General features: G+C 40.9%; 1 pseudogene; it reads right to left on the bottom strand.

Moving 5' to 3' along the window:
• Nucleotides 1-777: 777 nt before the first annotated feature.
• On the bottom strand, nt 778-22,278 carry LOC131478305 (golgin-45-like; annotated as a pseudogene).
• Between the last annotated feature and the right edge of the window lie 1,422 nt (nt 22,279-23,700).

Here is a 23,700-nt window from a genome sequence, read left to right as displayed (position 1 = left end):
ACCGATAGTAAATATTTCAGTCTTTGCAGGTCATACAAGCCCTGCTACATCTACTCAGCTCTGGAAAAGTGCTGCTAAGGTGCAAATACAACAATAAATGAGTGGGTATGGCTGCCTGTAATCTTTTCTTTAGCACACCATGATACATTCTCATATAAGATATTCAAAAGATAAATATTAATTTAGGCCCCTGGAGTGGGCTTGTGATATTTTAGGAAAGAAGATACTTATGTTTTAAATGAGAGTACCTGGTTTTGGAGCTCAGCTTTAAATCCTAATTGCAGCTTTCTGCTAATACAGACCACAGGAGGCAGTGGTAATGGCTCAAGTAGTTAGGCTGCTGAGGTCTATGTGGGAGACCTGGATGGGAATGACAGCTCACAGTCTCAGCCCTGCCTCAGTGCCAGCCACTGTTGGATTCTGGGGAGGGAATCACTGGGTGGAAGGTGTCTCTCTCTCTCTGCTTTTAAATAAGTAATTAAATTTACAAATAAATCAGGGCCTAAAAGGTATTTACAAACTATTTTTCTTTTACAGTCCTTTCTGCAAATCATTGTTGTTTCCCAGAAAGTGTTTTCTGTTTTCACACTTACCTTCTTTTCTTATTCTGAGATATTCATTAAGAATGGGTAATCTGGAATCCAGTACATGAAATATCTTTGGGAATAATACAAACAGGAAGGGATACTACTTTTAGCATTATAAGAACCCCAAGTCTCAAGTAATAACTGTTGGATAATAAGTAAGTGCTTGCACCATGCCTTAACATACAGGATGTTAAAGGGCAGTAAGCTCTCCCTGGCAGTGATTGCAGCAATTGAAAGCTCTATTTCCATATCTGGTATAGGGATGATATCTTCCAATAATTTTCTTCGTAGCAAGTAAGGTGGTTGGTGAAGACTCAGCAAATGGATTATCAGGGGTGCTTTCTGTACAGGTAACTAGATCCAAAATGTGCAGAATCTTAAAACAAACTAAAAGATAAGGTTAGATGAATAAAACGTCATGTACACAAGTCCTTAATTTATTTGATGAATCATTACTATAGAGTTCCATTTCATTAATAAGTAATCCCAGAAAAACAATATCTATTGATGACAGAAAATATTATACTCATTTTCTCTAGAAGCTCTGAATTTAATAATGATATACGCCTATTATATAGTTTAGGGAAAGCATTTTTTTTTTAATTCATGACCATTTTTCTTATGGATAGTAATGAGACAGAATGAAAAACAGAAGAAAAAGAGATAAAACAATTGTACTTTGAGTTGATGCTGTGGCATGGTGATTCAAGCATTGACTGTAATACCAGCATCCTATATAGGTACCAGTTAAAGTCCTGGCTACCCAACTTCTAATGTAGCTTGTTGCCAATATATCTGGGAAAACAGTGGATGATGGCCCAAGTGCATGAATCCCTGCACCCATCTCACACACATGGACAATTCCCTTCCCTAGGTAGTCTGCCTGGCCCAGGGCTTGGCCATTGTGGTCATCTGGGGATGAAACGGGGAGGAAAACCCTAACTATTCTGTCCGCTTTCTCTGGAACTCTTCCAAACAAATAGGTAAATCCTAAGAAAAATCCCACAATTATCCTTAACATAAATGTCTACTCTTAATCCAAAGCAGTACCTCTTTGGCTCCTGTGCCCCTACCTTTTAAGAGATTTATTAATTATTTTTATTGGGAAGGCAGATCAGATTTATGGACAGGGAGAGACACCACAAAAGATCTTCTATCTGTTGGTTCACTCCCCAAATAGCCTCAATGGCTGGAGCTGAGCTGATCTGAAGCCAGGAAACAGGCGCTTCTTCCAAGCATCCCACATGGATGCAGAATTCTAAGGACTTGGTCATCTTTTATTCATTTCCCAGACTATAGAGATGGAAGCCAAGGGAGCAACCAGGACATGAAATATCGCCTATATGGAATCCCAGCCCTTGCAATGTGAAGATTTAGTCATTGAGCCACTGCACCAAGCCTTACCCCCTTTTTAAATCTTTGATTTAACTGATTCTTTTACAGAAATGCGAGTTCAGCCTTTGATTTTTTTTAATTCAATGGTTTTTTGTTTTTCTAATTTATGCAAAACATAGCAGGCAATGCTTCTGCAATGTGAAGTAGAAGGAGAAAGGATATTTGAGAAATAAGCTTGGGAATGGAGATGGAAAATGTCTATTCAATATAAACAATATAAATTCTATAATGAGGGAAACTGGGGCCTCTTTGAAGGTTGTACTGTATTTTTAAAATAATTCTGGCAGTAGGAGAGTGAATGATCCAGTCAGGGAAGAAACAAGACAGGGTGTGCTTGGCACCATAGCCTACTGGCTAATGTCCTTGCTTTACATGCGCCATGATCCCCTGTGTGCACAAGTTCTTGACCTGGCTGCTCCACTTCCCAACCAGCTCCCTGCTTGTGGCCTGGGAAAGCAGCTGAGGATGGCCCAAATCTTGGGACCCTGCAGGCATGTTGGAGACCTGCACAAAGCTCCTGGCTTGTGGCTACACATCAGCTCAGCTCTGTTTTATGTGGCCACATAGGGAGTGAACAAGTAAGCAGATGGAGAATATTTTTTCTTCTCTCTGTAAATGTACCTTTCCTAGAAAAATAAATCTTAGCAATAATAACAAAAAAGTACAAAAACAAGACAGGGGTATTAGTGATGGGACTGTAGCAATAATCTATGCCAGGACATTAAAATTGGGGGAAGATCTAAATTAAAATATCTAATAAGATTTACAAAATTAGTAATATTTGGGGGATAAAGGAAACAAAAATCAAGGCTACTATCCATTGAGAAATTACTATAAAATGGAAATCACTACAGCACTATCTGCTTTATGGAATCCTGGAAATGTATTTAAGACCTGAAAATTATATACTGATTTTTAAATGAAAAATAACCCATGACCCAGTAGTTAAATTAATGACTTCTTTCAAAATAACTGCAAATTCTTCCCTTTAAGGACAGAGCAGTAAATTTAGAGAAGAATACATCTTAGATTTATGAGGAAACAATTCCTTCTAGATTACAATCTCATTAATACAACAATCATGTTTGGCTCACATTTCCTAACTCTGAAGGCCAAGTGCTTCCCATTACATCATGTCACCTTTGCGGAAGAATTCATTCTTAGTTCCATTGATCAGGAAAGAGAAGATATCTTACCTTTTCAGCCACTTTCTCAGCTGGAGTGCTGCAAAACTCAACAGAGGCCAGAACCTTCTTTTGACTGCTCATGCCAACATTTCCCAGAAGATAAGTGTTTACTGCCTTTGCCAGACTGTGATTTGCCAGTGCTAGTTCTGTGGTGTTGTACAGCTGTGCACCAGCTCTTTTCCCCACTGTAATGAGATTATGAGTTCCTCCAGTAACCTGCAGAGAACACACATATACCCTCAACATTAATAACACGGCAAAATGTAAACATTAATTATTGTAAGTAAATGAGAAATATATTGGCAGCAAATCATTTCCCCATCTTTCTTACAATTCAGTAAATAATGAAATCTTGTTAAATAAATTAGGCTACTTAAGTATCTCTCAATCTCCTACTCAACATACAGCATTATTATGTTTTTATATTTAATACAGGAAATGATGGTTTCATTAGTGCATCTGTGAGATATTCATATGCCTACTTTAATCTACATTAAATGATTTTTTAATGCTAAAACAACCTACAATTCATGGGATTAATAACACTTGGTCATGATCTACTCAAATTATTTGAAGGACTTTGCATTTGTGTTCCTTAGAGGTATTGGTCTGCAGTTTTCTTTTATAACAGTTGTGGTTTCCGCATTTAAGATAATGTCATCCTGCTAATGTAAGTGGGATATTGTTCTCATTTTCCTAGAATTTGTGTAAATTTTGTTCCATTTCTTACTTAGCTGCTTATTAGTACATTCCAGTGAATCCAATGAGACTGTTTCTAGGATTTCACAAACCGGAAAGTTTAGTACCACAAATTCAATCACTTTAATATACCAGGGTTATTCAGGTTATTTTTTGAGTCACTTTAGAAATCTTTCATCAAAATTGCTGCAGTGCACATAGCAACAGTCTGTTGTATACAGTGCAACTCATTACTGACCACTTGATGCACATCTCCTTACTCACTTCTGATTAGACTTGTTATCTGATTATTATCCTCTCAAAGACCTTAAATTTACTTTCAATTTTTTTTCTCTCCTATTTATCATTTTGCTTTCCTCTTACTTTGTGTTTAATGTATGTATGTGTATGGTATAAATAGTGAGTTTAAATTATTGATGAAATCCTTTTTGTACCACAAGCACTTAGGCTATGAATTTCCCTCTTAATACTATACTAGTTGCCTCTAACCAAGTTTTGACATTTTGATGTACCTTATTTTAACTGACTCTGACTCTGCTAACAATACATTACTTGTATAAAAGCACAAAAAACTTTTATAGCAGGCTATACATTTTGATAACTCTGAACTATACTGACAGCAACAAGTTCTACCACATTTACAAATCATCAAAAAGATTTTTGATAGCAAAGACAAGCATTTATTGTAAACTATTAAAACTATTTTAACTAAAATTCTTTTACATCTAGAGCTTATATCTATTCGAGAGATATATAATTCTTTTCCCAACAAAAACAATTGAAAAGGGCCTGGCGGCGTGGCCTAGTGGCTAAAGTCCTCGCTTGAACGTGCCAGGATCCCATATGGTCGCCGGTTCTAATCCCGGCAGCTCCACTTCCTCTCTGTCTCTCCTCCTCTCTGTATATCTGACTTTGTAATAAAAATAAAATAAATCTAAAAAAAAAAAAACAAAAACAATTGAAAAGAAGAACATACATTGGGAGAAAATAAACTGTCACAGTAACAAAACTTATAGCAGAGTTCAGAGGAAAACTAGCACCATACTTGTGGGTGACAGCCATTTCTTTCTGGAACTGTTCCCATTCGCTTACGAGATCTTGCATGGCACTTGTGCCTCGTGATTCTGATGCTGTAAAACTGCTCTGGAATTGGTTAACTCATCTGGCATCACCCAGGAAAAGTTTCAGTTCTTACACATAAATTCTCTTATGATTACACAATATAAAGAAGTAACATAGATACAATTGTTTTCAAAAGGCTAACATAGATGACTCAAATAGTCAAATCACTTCTCAGTTTAAAAACATACGCAAAAAAAATTTTTAAATGTGGCCTAATACCTAAAGTCCTCTCTTTGCAAACTCTGGGATTGCATATGAGTGCCTGGTTGTGAGCCAGCAGCCCCACTTCCCACCCAGCTCCCTGCTTGTGGCCTGGGAAAGCAGTTGAGGACGGATCAAAGCCTTGGGACCCTGCACCAGTAAGAGAGAGCCAGAGGAAGCCCTGGCTCCTGGCTTTCAATCGGTTCAGGAAGTAAATCAGTGGACAGAAGATTTTCCTTTCTGTTTATGTTGTACTCTCAGTATATCTGATTTTCCAATAAAATAAATAAATCTTTAACAGGTACATGTAAAAATGTTTATGAATTTAGGTCTCAGTAAAGTAACATATGCTATTAAAAATAAGACAAAAATCTCACTTAACTTTTTCAAAAAAAATTGTTTATTTATACTTCAAAGGTATATTTACAGAGAGAATGATATGCAGAAAGGGAAACATCTTCCACACTGGCATGCTCTCCAAGTGACTGCATCACTGGAACTAAGTGGTCCCAAAGCCAGGAGCCAGCAGCCTCGTCTGGGTGGACCACACAGGTATAAGGCCATCTTCACATGCCTTCCCATGCCATAAGCAGGGAGTTGTTTGGGTGACGCTTGAAGGTGGAGGATTAGCCTGTTGACACACAGTGCTGGCTACTGACATTTCTGTATGACAACTTTTGTAATCTCAAATTTGCAAATTGGTGGAATTTTTAAAAACAGTTAAGAAATGCTTTTAGACACACGAAAACAACAAACACACAAAAAAAGTTATTTTCTTACAAACCATCTATTTACACTTACAAAACATGAATATAGAAAGATTTCCACAAAAGGACAAACTGTCTTTCTTCCTACTTTAGCATGCTTATATGTCATATGTAAGTAATCAAGTATGACATTCTTCCAGAAAAAAAATGTATCTTTCTACATGAAATAATTGCACAGTGAGTTAATCAAGCATATCATGGCTGCTTCACTTTCATTCCAGCTCCCTATTCATGTGCCTGGGAAAACAGCAGAAGTTAGTCATAGTACTTCTAACCCATGACCCACATGGCAGGCCTGGAAGCAACACCTGGCTCCTGGCTTTAACCACTGCAGACACCTGGGGAGGGAACCAGCAAGTGCAGTCTCTTTCTGTTTCCTCACCTATTTCTGCAACTCTGCCTTTCAGATGAATCTTTCTTTCTTTTATTTTTTTTAAAAAGGAATTGTACAACACAAATCTTAGACTTCTATGTTTCTGCATACAGAATTACCTCATTGCTGTTTCAAAAAATTTTAAAAAAGCTTAATGTTTTCTTGTCATTGGATGTGCTACATTTTACCCAACCAGACCTATACTGATGGCAGTGTAACAACATGTTAAAAGATGGTTATTGCTGAAAACTGTAAAATTAAACATTCATAACGATTTTGAAAATCTTAAACTGAAAAAAATTCTTATTAATTTAAAAAGTTAGAGAGTGAGGAAAAGGGATTTTCATCTGCTGGTTCCCACCTAAATGGCCACAACAATTGGGGCTAGGCCAGGCAGTGGTCAGGCTGGGCCAAGACTGAAGCCAGGAAACAGGAGCTGCTTCTTGGTCTTCCTCGTCAGTGGCAAAGACCCCAGAACTTGGGCTACTCTTCGCTGCTTTCCTAGAAAACGAGCAGGGAGCTGGATCCAAAGTGGAGCAGCTAGGACTCAAACCAGTAATCAAATAGGAAGCCAGTTTAGCACATGGTGGCTTAATCCATTAGACCACAATACTCACACTAACACAATTTAAGGAAATGATTCCTTTAGTAGAAAGTATTACAGATATTAAAACATGAAGAAGGCTTTTCCTGAAAATGTTATTCTTCACAATCAGTGGTTCTTAATGTACAGTATGGAAACCTTTGATGTTTTGTATGAAATCTCAAGGTGATTCAATGTTAAATAAGCAGTTAATAAAACAAATTTCACAACATATTTTGCTAAACACCAGAGGTATGGATGTGAAACACACAGGGCTGGTATTTCAGTAATTCAAAGTCATTGTTGGGGTGGGCGACAGCGTCGTAAATGGACAAAAGAGTCTAAAGTGTTAGCACAGTTTTCTGCCACCAGTTTGCCCAGATGTCTGGACTGGGACTTGGTATTCTTTACCTGTGTGGAAAAACAGCCTCATTTGCCATGCCATAAAAATGTTACTGTTTTGGTAATTGTATAGAGAAGGAGAAAGGCTGAGATGCTCTATCATACAGGAAAGAACAATAAAACAGAGAACGGACAGAGAATATTTTTTCAGATACTTGCGGAAAAATTAATTTATCTTTTACTGATTTTAGAATTTATCAGACTTCTGAACTTACAGTTTTATTTTGGTCTGAATATGAGGGTGGATCTTTATATTTTTCCTGGAAGTTTGGGTGAACTTCCAGGAAAAAACCCACATCTTAAAGTATATATGATTTGCTTTGATAATTTTAGTAAAGAAAAATCATACTACGGATAAAAAATTTGATAGCAAAAGCTATGAAATGTAACACTATTTACACTGCAACATACCTGGTTGCAACGAATTTGCTTCACCACACATCACACTGAAGTGAGAGGTGTTCTAACGGTTCGGAGAGTTGAGCTGTGTTTCAGCCGAGGGCTTCATTTTTTAATATAAGCTGGTTCCTGTCACAGGCTAGACGTTCAAAGTGATACTGAAGATCATCTCCAGCAGAAGCTACCATCAACTTTTTTGACCCGTGATTTACCTAGTAAAAATATAGCCATGCAAATTCAAAGCAATGCCACTGACGTTAATGTAACAAAATTAATAAGAGAAATCATGTTTCTGTTAATTTGGCCCATCATTACTTAAAACATATGTTAGAAAGTGGCATTAAATAGTCAAGATTCACAATAATTTGTGTATATAAATATGCTATACTTACAAATATAAAAATATATTCAAATCCCTATCAACTGATCCTCTTAGAAGAATGCCAACTAATGTCATGAAAATAACAAAGTGATCTGTGAACAGCAAAAACCCACAAATCAGAAAGTTAAAAACATGTACTGATAGAAAGAATGTTTTATGTACTTTTCAATACAATACTTCTAATGTAATCTCTTGTAAGTTTTTGTTTGAAAGAATTTGAGCCAAGAAAGTAATGAAAAGTATCTAGAAATATTAAATACACTTAAGTACCTATAAATATGGAGTATTATATAAATACCTATAAATAAAATATTTGTACATGTAAATTACTTTCTTAGATTTTTTTTTACTTTTTTTTTTACTTTTTTTTAATTAATTATTATGCATTATGTGACAGTTTCATAGGCTCTGGGAATCCTCCCACCCCTCCCCACGCCCCTCCCCCCTGGTGGATTCCTCCACCTTGGTGCAGTATTACAGTTCAAATTCAATCAAGATTCTTTCCTTGCAAGCATATACCAAACATAGAGTCCAGCTACTTATTGTCCAGATGGGTTGAACAGTTTCTTGGGGAGACCATTTCTGGTCCAAAGTTAGAGCTGGTATAATATCATACCAGTCAATTAAGAGTCCCAATATAACATTAACAGCAATTTGTAACATTATGGAATTGACATGGTTTTGCGTAACCAGTATGTTAAAAAAAAAAACAAAAAACAAGTTCTTAATCACAACCTGTGATTTGCTCATTGACATTTCAATTAAAGAAGGTCCTGTATACAAACTTTCTTAGATTTTTAAAATTTTATCAGGAAAGCACACACAAATTCAGAGAGCAGAAGTATCTTCCTTTCCCTGGTTCACTTTCAAATGGCAACAGCAGCTGGAGTTAGCCCAGTACAAATCCAGGAGTGGAGAGCTTCTTCTGAGTCTCCCACATAGGTACAGGGGACTCCACTGCCTTCCCAGGCCAGAAGCAAGGAGCTGGATTGAAAGTGGAACAGCCAGAATTTGAACTGGTGCCTGTAGAGGATGATGACATCACCAACTAAGGCTTAGCTTGTTAAGCCACTATACCAGGTCTTTAAATATATACTTTATATTGTTATTGGAAAAGCAGCAAAAAACTAAAATGTCTCAAGAGGTGGGAATAGGTAAAGCTTTTATGTTTGATAAGATCCCCAAAGCAGAAGCCATCAAAAACAGTTAAAATGTATTTAATCCAAATAAAACGTTTCTGCACAGCAAAGGATACAACAAAGTGAAGAGACACCAAACAATGGCATAATAGCCAGAGGCTGAAGTCCTTGCTTTGCACCTTAGAGGATCTTATTATGGTTCATGTCCTGGCTGCTCCACTTCCCATCCAGCTCCCTGCTTGTGGTTTGGGAAAGCAGTTGAGATGGCCCAAAGGCATGGGATCCTGAACCTGCATGGGAGATATGGAAGAAACTCCAGGATCTTGGCTTCCAATCACAGGCCATTGTGGCCACCTGGAGATTAAACCGGCGCATGGAAGGTCCTTCTCTCTATCTCTCCTCACTCTGCAATTCTGACTTTACAATAAAAAGAATAAATAAGTCTTTGGAGAAAAAAAAACTCATGAAAACATATATGTTGAAAAAACTATGCATGAATTTCAAATTTTTTCGAATCAAGATTGTCTGTTTTGGTTTAAAGATTTATTTGTTTTTTTTGAAAGTCAGATATACAACTCGCAAGATGGCCGACATAGGAGAAAGACTCTGAGGGAGCTCACAGACAGAGAGGGCTAGAACGTGACAAAAGCGTAAGTGGAGCAGCATAGAACTACAGGGAGAAGAACGTGAAGTTCCCTGGACAGTGTGGAGCCAAAAAAATCCAAACAACTCGGAAGAGCAACCAGGGAAAAACAAAACAAAGGGCAGGGAAGACGACTTTGCGCTCCTGACCTGCTGAGTCACCTTTGAGTGCAGACGCTGAAAGCCGCAGTTGAAACGCAGACCTTGGGACCCACAGACGCTGTGGCCGTGAGGACTGGCGGTGATTGGGACCCACTGGCACCTGCTCACCCTGGTCACCAGGACCCGCCAGGACCTGCGCCCGCTGTGGACATTAGGACCTGGAGTTGTCTGGACCCGCTGGCATCCGCCCAGCCTGGTCACCAAGCCCCGCTGGGACCTGCACCAGCCACAGTCTCCAGGTTCCATCGGGACCCGCCAGGACCTGCACCTGACACAGTAGCCGGGAGACGCAACAGCAGTGAGGGTTCCCACCAGAGGAAGAGGCAGACTGCAAGAACCTGAGGTTTGAGTGAGTTGGGTGGGGACAGTGGTGGGTTGGAGGCTCCGGGAGTTGGCCCCCCAGGGGCATGCACAGAGCCTGAACACCCTTGGTGCTCAAGTCCCCGCCTCTCCCCACCCCCCGAGACTCCAGCGTCTAGGGACACCGGGCAAGTGCCTTGAAACTGCCAAAACTGTGTCTGGGAGGTGACACACAGTGGTCCTGTGTGCTGAGGAGAAAGGCAAAAGGCACACGGAATACTCCCCCGTGACTTTGCGGTCTGGCACTCAGCTGGGCGGTGCTGTCCCACAGGAACCCAAGCACGCCTCTGGGCTGGGCAGTCCCGTGCTAGAGCTGGGGCGGTCGGTCCCCTGCAAGCGCTGGGGTGGGCAGGCCTGCGCAGGAGGCACTTCCAGAGAGCACCTGGAACACCCCACACCCAATAGTCCCCTGCTTGGAGACAAACCAGGAGAGTACTGCGGACCTGCGTGCAGGAGGCGTTCCCAGAGAGCACCTGGAACCTCCATGCCCTGCAGTCCCTGGCACGGGGGACACACCAAGAAAGCACCTAGAATCCTCTGAGCCCTGTGATCCCGCGCACAGGGGGCGCGCACAGAGTGCCTTCACTCCCCCACGCCCTGTGGTAGCATACCTGTAGGGGACGAGCTGAGAGTGCGCTTTGAATCCGCTGGGCCCTGGAAGTGGCGCCCTGAGGTCCAGTGTTCTGGAGATGCACCAAAAGTGCCTTGAAAATTCCCACACCCTGCTACTCCACGCCTGCAGACTCCGATCTCTACAGGATAGTGCTTGGAGATCCCTCAGCACACTGGTGCCTAGGTCTCTTAAAAAAGAAACACTAACACAATGGGAAGAAATACCAGAAAAGGTAATGATCCAGATGACAGTGCCAACACCCTACCAATAAAGGATCTAAAGCCAATGTCTAGTTCGGAGATGCGAGATGAAGACATAGAAGATCTACCAGACAAGGAATTCAAAAAAATAATGTTAAAATATGTCAGAGACAATGAGAAGAATTGGGAGGACTTCAAAGAATTCAAGAACCTCATAGCCTCAGAAATACAACAAATGAAAAGTAAAATCCTTGACTTAGAGCACAAAATTGAGAGCCTAACCAACAGAACAAATACAGCAGAAGAGAGGATCTCTGAAACGGAAGACACACAAAACGAACATATCCAGTTCATTAAACAGCTGGAGACAAGCCTGAACAAAGCCAATAAGACCATACAAGAAATGAAAGACAACCTCAGAAAATCAAATATTAGGATTATTGGCCTTCCTGAAGGAGCGGAAAAAGAGTCAGGAATGCAAATGGTGCTCGACAAAATTATACAGGAAAACTTTCAAAACACTTGGAACATGAACCCAGCCCAAATCCAGGACGGTCAGAGGACTCCCAGCAGATATGACCCAAAGCGATCTTCACCCAGACATATGGTGCTCAAGTTCCACTCCAACGAAGACAAAGAAAGAATCCTAAGACAAGTAAGAAGCAGAGAAAAGATCACATACCGGGGAAAACCAATCAGGATCACTGCTGACTTCTCTGAAGAGACTTTACAAGCAAGAAGAGAATTGACAAAGATGTTCCAAATCCTGAGTCAGAACAACTGTCAACCAAGAATATTGTACCAGCAAAGATCTCATTCGTATTTCAAAACGAAATCAAATACTTTCACAGCAAAGAGAAATTAGAAGAATATGCCAGCACAAAACCAGCTCTACAAAATCTCCTTAGAAATGCACTAAATCCAGAAAAAAAGGAGGTGAATCATAAGCAAAGATGGCAAACAGGAAGGCCTCCCCACTAAAGTCCACACAAGGAAGGGCAATTACACAGATACCAACACCCACAAAAACAAGTATGGCAGGGCAAAATCACAACCTCTCAATTTTAACTCTTAACACAAATGGCCTGAACTCACCAATCAAAAGGCATAGATTAACAGAATGGATTATCAAACAGCACCCAACTATCTGTTGCCTACAAGAGACACATCTAACCAGAAGAGATTCGAAGAAGCTGAAAGTGAAAGGTTGGAAACAGATATTTCATGCCAATGGATGAAAAAAAAAAAAAAAGGCTGGGGTAGCTGTCTTAATTTCAGATGATGTGGACTTCAATCTGACACACATCAAAAAGGACAGGGAAGGACATTATATATTGGTGAAGGGACTGATCCATCAGGAAGTAATTACCATTGTGAACATATATGCACCAAATTCAAACGCACCTAGCTACATGAAGCAATTACTCACGGACTTAAGGGGAGACATAGATATGCACACAATAATAGTGGGTGATCTTAGCACCCCACTAACAACAATAGACAGATCAACAAAACAAAAACTCAACAAAGAAACAACAGAGCTCATACAAACAATAGAACAACTGGACATGATAAATATTTATAGAATTTTTTACCCTAAGGCCACAGATTATACATTTTTTTCAGCAGTGCATGGCACCTTCTCCAGGATCGACCACATGACAGGACACAAAGCAAACCTAAATAACTTCAAAAAGATAGGAATCATACCATGTACCCTTTCAGACCACCATGGAATGAAGCTGGAAATCAGCAATTCAAAATGCCCAAGGAATTACAGAAACTCTTGGAGGCTGAACAATATGCTATTAAACGAACAATGGATCAGAGAAGAAATTAAAGATGAGATCAAAAAATTTATGGAAACCAATGAAAACTCTGACACAACATTCCAAAATTTGTGGGACACTGCCAAAGCAGTGCTACGGGGTAAACTCATCGCAATTGGAGCTCATGTCAAGGCCCAAGAGAGGCGCCAAAGACAAGAACTAAACACACACCTCCAGGAATTGGAAAAACAACAGCAGAAGAGCCCCACACACAATAGGAAACAAGAAATCATCAAAACAAGGGAGGAAATCAACCAGATAGAAATAAAAAAAAAAAACATACACAAAATCAATGAATCAAAAAGCTGGTTTTTTGAGAAGATAAACAAGATAGACACCCCACTGGCCCGACTGACAAAGAAAAAACAAGAGAAGGCAAGAATTAACAGCATCAAAGATGAAAAAGGCAACATAACAACAGACACCACATCCATTAAGGCCATAATTAGAAATTACTACAAAGCACTGTACTCCAACAAATCAGAAGATCACCAAGAAATGGAAAAGTTCTTAGACTCACACAACCTGCCAAAACTTAGCCCAGAGGCAACAAACGACCTGAACAAACCCATAACTGAAGCAGAGATTGAATCAGTGATTAAAGACCTCCCAACAAAGAAAAGCCCAGGCCCAGATGGCTTCACTCCAGAATTCTACAAAACATTCCGAACAGAACTGACCCCAATCCTCTACAAACTCTTCAAAACAATAGAAAAGAGGCAACCCTTCCAAACTCATTGTATGAAGCCAACATTACCTTAATCCCAAAACCAGACAGGGAACTAACACAGAAAGAAAACTACAGACCTATCCCTTTGATGGACATTGATGCTAAGATTCTCAACAAAATCCTAGCCAACAGAATTCAAAAACACATCAGACAGATCATTCATCCGGATTAAGTAGGATTCATCCCTGGAATGCAGGGATGGTTCAACATCCGGAAATCCATAAATGTGATACACCACATCCAAAAACTGAAAAACAAGAATCACATGATAGTATCAATAGATGCAGAAAAAGCTTTTGACAAAATCCAACACCACTTCCTACTAAAAACCCTAACCAAGGTAGGCATAGATGGAAAAATCCACAACATAATTAAAGCCATATATGAAAAACCCAACGCCAGCATCATACTGAATGGAGAAAAACTGGAACCCTTCCCACTGAGATCTGGAACAACACAGGGATGTCCACTTTCTCCACTACTATTCAACATAGTCCTAGAGGTACTCGCTGAGGCCATAAGACAAGAAAAAGAAATCAGAGGAATCCAAATGGCAAACGAAGAAGTCAAACTCTCACTATACGCAGATGATATGATTCTTTATGTAGAAGAGCCAAGAGACTCAATAAAGAGACTGCTAGAACTTGTACGAGAGTTTGGTAGAGTGGCAGGGTACAAAATTAATGAACAAAAATCAACAGCCATAGTGTATGCGAACAGCCCCAAGATGGAAAAAGACCTAGCCAGCAAGATACCATTCAAAATAACAGAGAAAAGTATGAAATATCTGGGAATAAATCTAACCAAAAATGTAGGAGACTTATTTGAAGAAAACTACAAACTACTTAAAAAAGAAATTGAACAAGACCTCAAAAGATGGAGTAACATCCCATGCTCCTGGATAGGTAAAATCAATATCACTAAAATGTCTATACTGCCAAAAGCAATATATACATTCAACGCAATCCCAATCAAATTGCCCAAAACATTCTTCATGGAACTGGAAACAATGATCCAAAGGTTCATCTGGAAACACAAAAAACCACGGAGAGCTAGAACTATCCTGAAGAACAGGAAGTTAGCAGGGGGAATCACAGTTCCGGACCTCTGGACATACTATAGGGCAGTGGTTCTCAAAACAGCGTGGTACTGGCACAAAGATAGAGAGGAAGATCAATGGAGCAGAATAGAAACATCAGAAGGGAACCCAAACAGGTACAGCCAAATAATCTTTGACAAAAAGACAAACGACAATCCAGGCAAATGGGAAGGTCTGTTCAATAAATGATGTTGGGACAACTGGTTGATAGCCTGCAGAAACAAAAAGATAGATCCACATCTCTCACCATACACTAAGATCAGATCTAAATGGATAACAGATCTAAACCTACATCCAGAAACCTTCAAACGTTTGGAAGAAAATGTTGGAAACACACTGCAACACTTAGGGGTAGGGCCTCACTTCCTAAAAAAGACTCCAAAAGCAGTAGAAATCAAGACCAAAATAAACAATTGGGACCTCATCAAACTAAGAAGCTTCTGTACAGCCAGAGAAACAATCAACAAAGTAAAATGGCAACCCACAGAATGGGAGAAGATCTTCGCACACGACATAGGTGATAGAGGGCTGATCTCCAGAATATACAAAGAGCTACAAAACAACCAAAATGTCAAAACAAACAAGCCACTCAAGAAATGGGCACGGGAAATGGCCAAACACTTCACAAAGGAACAAACCCAAATGGCAAATAAACATATGAAAAAATGCTCAAGTTCCCTGGCAATAAGGGAAATCCAAATTAAAACATCAATGAGGTACCACCTAACGCCAGTAAGACTGGCCCACATGAATAAAAGCACCAACAATACTTGTTGGCGAGGTTGCAGGGAAAAGGGATCCCTACTCCACTGCTGGTGGGGCTGCAGGCTGGTACAGCCTCTATGGCAATCAGTATGGAGAACATTCAAACAACTCAAATTCAACATACCGTATGATCCGGCAATAGCACTCCTAGGAATATATCCAGAACAATTATTTTATGAGAAACCAACATGCACTCCTATGCTCATAGCAGCACAATCAGTAATTGCAAAAACATGGAAGCAGCCAAAATGCCCATCAAAAGAGGATTGGATAAGAAAGCTATGGTTCATCTACTCCATGGAATACTACTCAGCTATTAAAAAAAACAAAATGCAGTTCTTTGTGGCTAAATGGGCCAAACTGGAAACCATAATGCTAAGAGAAATGGGCCAATCCCAAAAGGTTAAATACCACGTTTGCCTTAATTTAAGATGATATGATGTTATGTATAACATGTTATGTTATGAATGTTATATGTTGTGTATAAACTAAAATTGAAGTGTAGGTGAGGTGGTCACAGAAGGTGGCTAGGAACTCGCATTTACTTTTACCATATTGGTTACTCATTACTATGTCAATTAATTCCATAATGATGTAAATTTTTGCTGATGGTATGTTGGAGCTTTCAATTGACTGGGATGATACTCTGCTGGCTCTGTCTTCAGACCAGAGAGGTTATGCCTAAGAAGCAGTTGAACTTGACTGGACAATAAGATGCTGGACTCTATGTTTGGTATACGCTTGCAATGGGGGAATCTCAACTGAACTTGAGCTGTGGTTATGCAACAAGGTGGAGGAATCCACCATGGTGGGAGAGTTTGGGGAGGGTTGGGGAGATCCCAAGTACCTATGTAACTGTGTCACATAATACAATGTAATTAATGAAGTAAAAAAAATAAATTAAAAAAAAAACAAAAAAGAATGGAAAAGGCAAAAAAAAAAAAAAAAGAAATTCAGATATACAGAGAGGAGCAGAGACAGAGAGGATGATCTTCTGCCTGAGGATTCACTCTCCAAGTGGCCACCATGGCCAGAGTTGGGCCAATTTGAAGCCAGGAACCAGAGGCCTCTTTCTGGTCTACCACGTAGGTGTATCATACCAAGGCTTTGGGTCATCCTCAACTGCTTTCCCAGGCCACAAAAGCAGCGAGCTGGCATTAGAACTGATGCCCATATGGGATCCAGTGCCTTCAAGGTGAGGATTTAGCCAACAGGTGGAACTGAGGTGGAACAGCTCAGGCAGCTGTATCCACCAGCATGTGCTTGGTGCAGGTGACAGAACGAATTGAAGCCTACCTACACTGTCAGGTACATAGAAAAATCAAATCTGTGGTCAACTCAGATGGAGTTTCTTCAGTGCCTCTCCTACTACACTGCTGGATTCAGACCCTGGCCATAAGGAGACTCAGAGGATGTATAGTGCTACCTTGGAGTGCATGCAGCAGACCTGGGACTACTCTGTTGCTGGTGCTAGAGCAGTGAACAGTATGTCCAGTTTCACATGGAGGACATGATGACCAGGTCATGCAGGCTATCAAGGAATGTAGACTGCATCATCAGAATACAGAGGCTAGAACAAGTGGGGGGGGGGTTCTCAAGTTGTGCAGCCTGTTCCTGGGTCTGTGGAGCCATTAGATGAACTTTATCCACCAGTAGACCTTGGAAGATTGTCTCAGCCGTTCAGCAACAATATAGACATCTTAGGGCTATCACAAACACACAAGTGACACCCTCAGAACACTCTTCCCCACAATGGGAACTAAGCATCACTGAGAGTCCATGTCCGATCCTCTATCACTGATGTAGTTGGACAGCAAGGAGTGACCTTCACCCTATCACACTGCAGTAACAGTTTGAAAAAATGACAGAAACGTGTGTCCCACACACCTTCCTTCATAGCTGACCACCAGCACCCCAATGAGAGGCCCACATGGGTGTGCGTTCATCTCAAATACATTAAGATATTAAAATTAAAAATAAATGGAAGAAAAATGTCTCTATGATCACATGTTCTTGAGACTCAGATTTACTTCCTAGGTTTCCTAACTCGACACCAAGCACTTTGTTACATGTCACCTGTGCACAAAGCTTCAGTCTGGAAGATCCACAGCCCATGAAAGAGAAGGCATTTTCCTTTGCAGCCATTGCTGAGTAGGGCTAATGTAAATGTAAGCCAACAGCCTCATCTTTTCATCCACATTTCATGCGAGCATTTCCCTAACAATGACTATGTAGCCAATGTACCAAGCTGTGACCTATTCATTTGAGTTCTAGTTTGTTAATGAGCTGTGCACCAAGAGAGTCAGTTTGTTTTGTTCCCCACTGCAAAGAAAATAAAAGCATTCTCTTCTGTAACATGTATAAACACACATGAGCACTGAGTGTGAAACAAGACAACACAAGAGTCACCCAAATCAGGTCAACAGGAAACATTTCTGAAAGCCTAACTTTTCCCTTTCTCAGAGTTCAGTGCATGAGGAATTCTGGGTAAATAATAGTTCTCAAACACTATTAGCTTGATATCTAAAAATCATTTAGGAGCAGGTGCCTTGACTCTAGACGCTCTGCCTCTAAGTGCTGATATGACATGTGGGTCCTTGTTGGTTTCTGTCTTGATGTTCTACTTTCAAGCCAGCTCCGTGCCTGTTGCCAGTGAAAGCAGCGGCAAGGTGGATAGCCCTAAAGCCTTGCAACTTTGCTCCCAAGTGGAAGACTTTAAGCCACTTCTGGCTCCTCATTTGAGATCAATATTTTCTGATCTTTCTGGCCATTTGGGGAGTGAACCAGCACATGGAAGATCTTTCCCTCTCTGTCTCTCATGCTCTACATTAATCTGACTTCCAATAAATAAATAAATTTGAGAACCTTTGGAATGCATTCTACAGGAAAATTTTGTAAAGTTACCTTCTTAATATAAGAGCTCCCAATCGTATTTTGTTCATCTACCCAAATGCTATCATGAATACTTTTTGATAACTTACAGTAAGTTGAATGCTGAATAACCCATCATTTATATCATTAACCACACTTGCTCACAATGTGTAAATAATGTTTTTGTTGTTGGGGTTCTCCCAATACCTTCTATTAGAGGTTTTACATATGTGAATACAAGAGATATTGATCTGTCATTATCATACACTCTTTTTGCACTTAGCATTCAGTGACAGTGGTCTCATGAAAGGAAGTGCATCTAATTCTCTTTTCTGCATAATTGGATGTGTTTTAATGTGTTATGTCTACTCAGGGTGTCAGTCCTTCAGGAATCTTTGATAGTTTCTGTTTCAAACAATTCCATCTAAAATATTGAGTGGAACTCTTTTGTGTCTATAGTCATCACTCAAGGGTACATCCCAATTCCTGAATCATAATCTCTCTCTTTCCTCTTTTGTCTCTCTCTAACTCTCTTGCTCTGTCTCTCTCTCTCTCAAAGAAAACACAGACACACACACAAACATACAAAAATACACAGATTGAATACATCCAGATTCAATTTTCTAATACCTCAAAATAGCTTGTCAGATGCCATAGCTCTATAGTAATCTATCAAGGAGTCACAAGGTATAGTAGTTTTCCACCTCCAGTTGTATAGATGCCAGAATCAGGATCCAATGATGTCACCCTCATTTCCCACACAGCTGAAATATCACACATTTGGGTTAGACTCTGTTGCTTTTCTAGGAGCATGAGTAAGGAGCTAAATTCAAAGTGGAATCAGCAAGGCTGCCTAGCAGAATGAAGCCTAACCAATGATGCCAGAACATCTGCCCCTGAATATGATAAATGTTGAGAGAATCAGAAGCCACAACAAAAAGTCACTTTCCACTGATGGCCACTTGCCCAGTGAGGACACCACAGCGAGCAAAGGCTGTTACCATGGGGTTGGGAGATGCTTCCCCATCCCCTCCTAACTCACAGTAGAGGCTTCAGTGACTTTGTTGGCAGGAGAGCACTGCAATCACTCTTTCTGTAACCTTCTATGTGACATTCTCACTGCACTTCATGAAAATACAATAATAGCCCTACAGAAACACAAATCCTCCACTCCACCAGGTGCCTAAGCTGGTGGACACTTTTGGTTCCAAGCCAGGTGCACACAACTTCCACAGTTGTGCTGTATATAATTAGTTTTCTATCATTGACTGGAATAATGAAATCAAAATACAAACTCATAGAATCATAGGCCTTACAATTCCAAAAAGATGTGTTTTGTGATTGACTGATAAGTGACAGTCTCCTGTGGCCCAGGGATAAGCTCAGTGGCAGCAGTGCTGCTTTCTGCCCTGATCTCCCATTACAAACATCCAGGAGATCCTGCCAGGTAAAACACTTGATGTTTACTGTCATTGAGTGAGCGTTAGTCCCTGGGAATAACTCACCTGTAGCAATGTGATTTATTACTTCAACATTTTCTACCCAAATACTTTCCTAGCCCAATGTTGAAGCAACAACATTTCTGCTTTAGCAAAGGCAATAAACTAACTACAAGACACAGATGTGCCAGGTTTGCAGTTGGAGAGAAAAAATCCTTCTCTAACCTACTCTCTTTATGTATTAAATCAATAATGTAGAGTTGACCAAAAGAAATCTGGATGAAGAACTAACGTATCACACAGCAGACAAAGACCCAACCCCTTTCTAGATACAGAGCTAAGCAGAACACATAGCAAATGTTTTTTTTCCTGAATATTTGGAGGGGAGGGATAAGGCCTACTGAACTGTATTTTGAAATAATGTCCAAGAGATTGTTACTTGGTGGATTAGCCTCATCTTTGAACAAACAACTCAGGACGTACATTGTCAAAGTCCCAGTTACAGTGGTAGTGATTCAGCTGGAGCAGAGCAAATCCTTATCAAGTTGGCCATTCCATGGGAGTGACCATTTTTGCTCTGAAAGATATTTCACCCGCTATGCAATGAAAAGAGAACCCTAGGACAGTGATTGAGTGGCACAATGGTTAAAATTCTGCTTGCATGTCCACATCACATATGTTAGTGTGTGTGTTTGAGTGCCACCTCTGCTCTAATATGCTCCTGCTAAAACATGCTGTAGAAGGCAACGAGTGATGCTTCAAGCACGTGGGTCCTATCACCCAAAAGGATAACTAGGTGGAATTGCAAAGTCCTGGAATCAGCCTTGGCTGTTGTGTTTGGAATGAAGCAGCTGCTCAAAGATTGTCACCGTGTGTGTGTGTGTGCACTGCCTGCTCTCTGTTGTTTTATCCCTGTCTTTCAAATGACAGCCTATTTTATAGAAACTGCTTCCTCTTTGGTTCTGTCCAGCCTCCTGCAAACCTTCAGGCTTCCTCCATGTCTGTACAAGCTGGGCATCTCAGTCCTCCGCTGGTCCATTTCTCCCAGAAAACCCTTCTAAGTTTCTTCTCCATCAGGTGACATAGAAATTGCTTCTGGTCTTTATAGCTCTAGTTTTCTAGAACTCTGAGTTCATCTTTCTGTGAATGCCCAGGAGGGAGTAAGAAACAATACAGAAAGAATCGTTACAACATGTTTTGGTCAGATGTAGTTGTCTAGATCAGAAATGCTTGTGACTTGGGTCAAAATTACGGCAGTAGAAACACATCTTTGAGAACATGTTCTGGAATATTAACTTAAAGATGTTTATATTAATTAAATAATATGTGAAGGGGAATCATTTGAAAGAAAACATCAGGTTCTCTTCTAAGCAACTGAGTAAATGATGATGCCACTAACTGAAGCTTTGGAATAGAATTGGGGGAATCTGGGAGAAATTATATTTTCTGTTTTTGTGTTTTTGAATCTAATGCAATCATAAAACAACCTGGAGATGATGTTGAAAATGACATCAAGAGATGTGTCTAGTGCTCATGAGGAGGTTGAGCATGTTTTAAAATGAAAGGATATTAATTTCAGGACTGGAGCAATTTCATCAAATGGGGGTGTGGCCAGGGTGGCCGACCTCACCCCAATCACGGAGCAGAAAAAGGAGGAAAGGAGAGTCAACATTAACAACAACAAAAAGTAGGTGAGCTACACCAATGGAGGAGAAGGTCCTGGATACCGGACACGAACCCTCCTCCCCCGGGGAGTTGCAGCAGGCCAGCAGTCTAGCCCTGGCCAACTTGCCATTGCCCAGGGGCAAAAGCTGGAAAGGCAGGAAGAAGAAAGGGCACTGAGCCGGCAGCCCCAGAGATGACATTTTTCTGCCCAAAGATATCAAACTGGACAGCATGGAGATGGACGACACTGAGCGGGAAGTGGAGTACTTCAAAAGGTTCTGCTGGATTTGGCTAGACAGACCCAGCAAAGGTTCTCCATCAACGGGTCCAACTTTAGCTTGAAGAAGGCCACCTTCACAGCCCACTGACCAGGGAGCACCAAGGCGGAAATGAAGGTGGGCCATGCCACGCCGCCTGTGAGCCAAGCCCTAGTCAGCCGACCTGGAGCCAGGGTGCCCGCCCTGGGCGCTGTGAGTGCGGAGCCACCGCCCAGCTGTGTCCTTAACTGTGAGCCTGCAGTCCATGACACTTCCTTGACCGTAGCCCCATGCTGTCAGAGTGCAGCAGTATCCCCTCCGAGTCCTCCTGTGCTTGGCTGTGGCCAACACAAGTATGTACCAACCACTGGGCCCGTGGCCTCCGCATCCTTCCCTGTCCTGTCCTCCATCCGCGACCATCAGGGGTCGACTGCCCCTGAGTCCCCTGGCGGGTATCCACTGTCTGCTGTTCCCGAGTGTACAGGTTCAGTGTCTGTGTCTGACCCAGCCCCATAACCAGCTCATGTGCGACGCTGCAGAGAGATAGTGGAACATGAGAGACTGCCCAGCAGCACACAGTCCAGGCTGTTCCAGTGTGCGACTGTATTAACACAGAGGTCTGCCTGGCTACTTTTTAACATATTGTTAAATGATATTAAAATCATGTCACTCTTTTTGAAAGATGGAACATATGAAAACAAAACAAAACAAACAAAAACACCAAAAATGAACCCTAACCCTAAATCTAAGACTAACCCTAATCCTAAAACTCAGGTTTTTTGCTATTTTTGAAGTGACTCTATCACAGTTGGAGAGTGGCTGGCCTGGATTGTGTTAGTAAACACAGAGTGGCTTGGTGGGATGTCTCAATGTTTACATTTTCACATTTCAAGCACCAGGATCCCACATGCAACTGCTTCTTATGGCCTAGGAAAGCAGTGGAGGATAGTCCAAAGCCTTGGGACCCTAAACCCATTATGTGGGACACCCAGAAGCTGCTCCTGACTCCTGGCATCAGTTTCGCTGAGCTCCATCCACTGCACACATGTGGGGAGTGAACAAATGGATACAAGATCTCTCTCCCTCTCTCTCTCTCCTCTCCATAAATCAGATCTGACTTTCTTATAATAATAACTTATTAAGTAATTTGGGTAAGATTGATCTATTTTCACTAAAGGCAGATTTAGACCGAGAGAAGGAGAGACAGTAAGATCCCCCGTCCCATGGTTCACATTCCAGATGGCCGCACTGGATGAAGATGAGCACAACTGAAGCCACACACCAGGAGCCTCCCCCTGGGTCTCCCACATGGGTGCAGGTTCCAAGGCTTTGGGCCATCCTCTACTGCTTTCCCAGGCTAGAGCAGGGAGCTGAATAGAAAGTACAGCAGCCTGGACACAAACCAGCACACATATGGGATCCTTGTGATTTCAAGGTAAAGACTGAACTGTTGAGCCATCATGCTGGACCCAAATAAATCTGGAAAAAAAAAACAACAAACAAACAAACAGACAAACAGGGATGCTGGAGCTGGTGACATGACTATCAAACAAATGCTTGAATTTGTAGGCAGAGCTTAATTACAAGGAACTAATAGCCAGTAGACTGCTAAAACCAACGTTATTAAGTTGGTAAATGAAAGAAGACTAACAGTTAATGATTGAGAAAATGTGGTTATTTGAAAGTACTATTTCATATACATTACATATATGAACATCTGTAAACATACAGTGAGTTAGATCACTAAAATATGGACTGAGGAGAAGGCTGTTGTACAAATGTAAAAGCCAGAAGAAAGACATTGTTCTATGTCTACCTGTAGAATAAGCAGA

This window comes from Ochotona princeps, chromosome 2 (genome assembly GCF_030435755.1).
Source record: "Ochotona princeps isolate mOchPri1 chromosome 2, mOchPri1.hap1, whole genome shotgun sequence".
In the NCBI taxonomy this organism is placed as follows: domain Eukaryota; kingdom Metazoa; phylum Chordata; class Mammalia; order Lagomorpha; family Ochotonidae; genus Ochotona; species Ochotona princeps.
This window is presented reverse-complemented; position numbering and strand designations above follow the sequence as displayed.